At 47.2% G+C, this 4,640-nt stretch overlaps 1 protein-coding gene across 2 annotated transcripts in view; it reads right to left on the bottom strand.

Moving 5' to 3' along the window:
- The window catches only part of LOC125481889 (zinc finger protein 239-like), a 12,125-nt gene extending 7,707 nt beyond the window's left edge, over positions 1–4,418 (bottom strand). Inside the window, exon 1 of one of the 2 annotated variants that reach the window (XM_048593822.1) lies at positions 4,345–4,418. The gene's annotated coding sequence lies outside the window, so the exon portion shown is untranslated. Of the gene's footprint in view, positions 1–4,190 lie in introns of both variants that reach the window. The other variant, XM_048593823.1, reaches the window with a different exon arrangement.
- Positions 4,419–4,640: the final 222 nt, after the last annotated feature.

Raw genomic sequence — 4,640 nt, 5'->3', positions numbered from 1 at the left:
TCCTCTGATGCTGCTTGGCCTGCTGTGTTCATCCTACTGTCTCTGAGTCAGTTTTTAACCCCACTGCAAAGCCTCTTCTATCTCAGATTCTCCAGCATCGGCAATTCCTACTCTTTCTGGAGATGATGAAGAGGACTCGTTGTGGCAGGTTGTCGAGCTGTGCTGATTGAATCTGGTCACTCGAGGGGCTGACGCGAGTCACAGAGAAGACTACAGCACGGAAACAGGCCCTTCGGCCCAACTTGTCCCTGCTGCCTGGTTTTCACAACTTATACTAGTCCCATTTGCCCGCGTCTGGTCCATATCCCTCCATACCCATCCTATCTGTGTACCTGTCTAAATGTTTCTTAAACATAAATAGGAGTTGCTGGAGAAGCTCAGCAGGTCTGGCAGCATCTGTGGAGAGAAATCAAGAGTTAGCGTTTCGGGTCCAGCGACCCTTCCTCAGAACCGATGGTAGCTGGGAAAATGTCGGTTTATATGCAGAAGATAGGGTCGGGGTAAGGAATAAACGATAGGTTGGGATAGAGCCCAAAGAGAGAGAGAACAGTTGGATACACAAAGGAGTGGATAATGTTCTGGCTTGGAGGGTGAATAGCTGTTAATGAAGGCTGTTCGTGGCTAACAATGGGTGGTGTGTAATAGCAAATTATATGATAACAAGGCCTAGTGTGCACGGATTGTTGGGGTGAGGACATGGGAGAGCACAAAAACCCTAAAGTTACTGAACTTGATATTGAGTCCAGAAGGCTGCAGGGTCACCAAGTGGAAAATGGGATGCTGTTCTTCCAGCTTGCGTTGAGCTTCGCTGGAGCACTGCAGCAAGCCTGAGACAGAGACATTGGCCAGGGAACACGGTGGTGAGTTGAAGTGGCAGGCAACTGGAAGCTCAGGGTCTTTTTTGCGGACACCATGTAGATGTTCTACAAAGCAGTCACCCTTCGTTTCCCCAAGGTAGAGGAGACCAGATTGTGGCAGCAAATGCAGTAAACTAAATTGTGGGAAGTGCAGGTGAAGTGCTACTTCACCTGGAAGGTAGGTTGAGGCCCTTTGATACTCAGGAGTGAGGAGGTAAACAGACTGGTGTTACACCTTCTGCGGTTGCAGTGGAAGGTGCCATGAGGCTGTGGGGGTTGGTGTTGGGAGTGAAGGAAGAGTGGACCAGGGTGTTCTGGAGGGAATGGTTCCTGTGGAAGCTGGACAAGGGAGGGGTGAGGACTATTTGTCTGGCAGTGGCATCTCGTTCGAGGTGGCAGAAATGGTGGTTAAAGATCATCTGGATGTGAATGCTTGTGGGATGCTAGGTAAGGACAAGGGAGATCCTACTGCTGTTGCTGAAGGGAAGACAGGGTGTAAGGGCTGAAGTGCAGGAGATGGGTCAGATCCTGCTGAGGGCCCTTTCAACAACAGTGCTGGGGAATCCTCGATTGAGGAAGAAAGTGGACATTTCAGAGGCCCCTCTGTCGAAGTTTCTTCAATTGTACCCACAACCACCACTGCCTCTGGAAGCCTGTCCCAGACACGCACCAACCTCTGTGTGAAAAAAACTGGCACACTGGACCCGTTTTGCATCTCTTCCCCTCTCACCTTTAACCTATGAAGAAGTGACCACAGAATCTGCTGCATTATTGCAAAAAGCCAATTCATTCACTCATGTCCATCAGTGAAGGGCTGAATCGACAAAAGACCTGATCTCTTTGAGAGGAGAGACAGACAGAAGACATAGAGGGCGAAGGAGAGATTTCCTCAATCTTCAGCTTGACCAGAATTGACAGATTCTTCCGAAAAGACTAACCTACAACTGCTCGAAGTGTTCACCAACATCTACCACTCTGATCCTATCACTTCCAATCTCCCCTCCGAACCACTCTGCATTCTTACTTGGAAATATGTCCCTCCCTCAGAGCACACTGAATCTACCTACAGCACATGGACTGCAGCGATTCAAGAAGGCAGCTTATCACCACCTTCTCAAAGGGGGTAACTAGGAATGGGCAATAAATGCCAGACCAGCTAGCAACACCCGCATTTGAATTAAAAAAAATACAGAAGAGACATGATCCACAGCATAGGGAAGACAGATCCTGACGATGGAAGATCCTGTGGGATGAAAAAGCTGAAAAACCTGCAGGACACAGTCAGGGTTGGGCAGCAGTGGAAACTTCATTTGGACACAGTTGACAGAGGAAAGAACGTGTGGTATTTTGGAAAGGCAAATCAGGGGAGGACTTGTATACTTAATGGTATGGTCTTGGGGAGTTTTGCCAAACAGAGACACCTTGGGTGCAGATGCATAGTTCCTTGAAGGTGGAGTCACAGGTAGACAAGACTGATGAAGGGTCTAGGCCCGAAACATTGACTCTCCTACTTCTCTGATGCTCCATGACCTGCTGTGTTCCTCCAGTTCCACACTGTATTGACTCTGACTTCAGCATCTGCAGTTCTTGCTATCTCATGGTGAAGGAGGTGTTAGGTATGCTTGCCTTTAATGGTCAGTGCGCTGAGTATAAAATTAGGAGATCATGTTGCAGCTGTACAGGACATTGGTTAGCCAACTTTTGCTCCAAGAAAGATTTTGTTAAACTTGAAAGGGTGCAGTAAAGATTTACAAGGACGTTGCCAGGGTTGAACAGTTTGAGCTATAAAGAGAAACTGGATAGGCTGGGCTATTTTCTCTGGAACGTCGGAGGCTGAGGGGTGACATTTTAGAAGTTAGTAAAATCATGAGGGGCATAGATAAGGTGAATGGCCAGTGTCTTTCCCTAGGGTGAGAGGTTTCAAGAAGTGAGGGGATATATTTTAAGGTGACAGGAAAAAGATTTAAAAAGGACATGAGTGGCAGTTTTTTTTAAAACACAGAAAGGTGACCTTATAGAGGTTTATAAAATAATGAGGGGTATAGATAGGGTTAATGCCAGGTGTCCTTTCCCGAAAATCAAGAATTACAAGGCCAGAGGGCATATTTTTAGGGTGAGAGGAGACAGATTTAAAAAAGACATGGGGGCAATATTTTTACACAGAGGATGGTTCGTGTGTGGAATGAGCTTCCAGAGTAAGTGGTGGATGTGGGTACAGTTACAATGTTTAAAAGACACTTGGATAAGTACATGAAGTGGAAAGGTTTGGAAGGATATGAGCCAGGACCAGGCATATGGGACGAGCTGAATTTGGGATTATGTTCAGCATGGACTGATTGGATTAAAGGGTCTGTTTCCATGCTGTATGACTCTATAAGTGATAAGGTTTTGGAACTCAATGCTTACACTCAAAGCCAGTAATAGTGGATTGTGAAATGTTTGGAGGGATATGGGCCAAGTGCAGGGAGGTGGGAGTAGTTTAGTTTGGAATTATGATCAGCATGGACTGATCGGACCAAAGGGTCTGTTTCTGAACTGTATGACTCTTGAGTGAGGCTATGACTCTATAACTAGAGCCTGATGAATTGGGTCATTCTTTAAAATTTTGATGTGATGTTTAGTTTGAGTCTCCCATCTGCAAATTCTCTTCTAACATACTATGTTTTAAAAAAAGTTTACAAAAGCTATCACAGTCAGTCTCGGATAGAAATTCAGGCGAGACAAACATTTCTCTTGGAGAGAGCAGGATTAACATTTCTAGTCCAGTGACATATTTTTGGAACTGGGCTCTTCTGAAAAAGGGTCACTGGACTCAAAACATTAACTCTGCTTTCTTTCCATGGATAATGCCAGACATGCTGAGCTTCACAGCAATTTCTGTTTCAGCAGATTATTTGTTTTTGTTTCGCTTGATTTGAGTTTGCTGTGTGAAAATCCGACCCCCTGAAAAAAAATGAGTTTTTAAAATCCATCCCTGTCAGACCAAGGATAGACATTCACCATATTCTCTCTCCTGGCCCAGGATGACGGGCGCTGTGGGTCTTCCAGCGACTGAACAGATACATGGGGCAGGATGTGATTGCATGAGATAGCATGTTACAGAGTGCAGGAATTGCTTCCTTCTCTGTCTCTCTCCTCCTCCGACGTGGCTCTGCCTCAACATTGACGCCCTGGGACCCAGAGCCTGGACCAGTTTTGATGGACAGGTTGCTCTCATCGTGACATCACAAACATTCCAAAACTACTGCCCTCTACAAAGATGGCGGACGCCGCGCGTGCTCCCTGTTGCCCATTGCCCCCTATAAAGATGGTGGCCGTTAGCCCAGGGCCTACCGTTGGAAGGAAGCCTCACTCTATCGTCCCGTTTGATGTAAAGCCGAGGGCCACAGCTTGTTTATTCGGGATTGGCCGCGTACACAAAGTGTTTACGAAGCCTCCTCAAATGCCCATCCGGTCCACCGCCTCTTCCACGCCGCCTCAAACCTACCTTTTTTGCGGAGCCGAGAAAAAGAACAGTCACTACTCCACAGCATCGTGTTCACTGCGCATGCTCCGGATGTGGGCGGCAATGAGTATGCGCACAATCCGGTTGATGGGAGGTGAATGGGCATGTGCAGCCCTGCAAATAGAAAGAGAGGAAAAGGGAGGAACGTAGGAACAGGAGGAGGCCACTCGGCCCCTCGGGCCATTCGACGAGATCTGTGGCCCAACACACTCCACATGCCTGCCTCTGGCCCATAGCCTTTAGCTTTCTTTTGTTAAGCAATAGGTACCATCTCACAT

Source organism: Rhincodon typus, unplaced genomic scaffold (genome assembly GCF_021869965.1).
Source record: "Rhincodon typus isolate 14 unplaced genomic scaffold, sRhiTyp1.1 hic_rhity00004092, whole genome shotgun sequence".
NCBI lineage: Eukaryota > Metazoa > Chordata > Chondrichthyes > Orectolobiformes > Rhincodontidae > Rhincodon > Rhincodon typus.
Note: the sequence above shows the minus strand (reverse complement) of the source record. Positions and strands in the feature narration are given on the sequence as shown.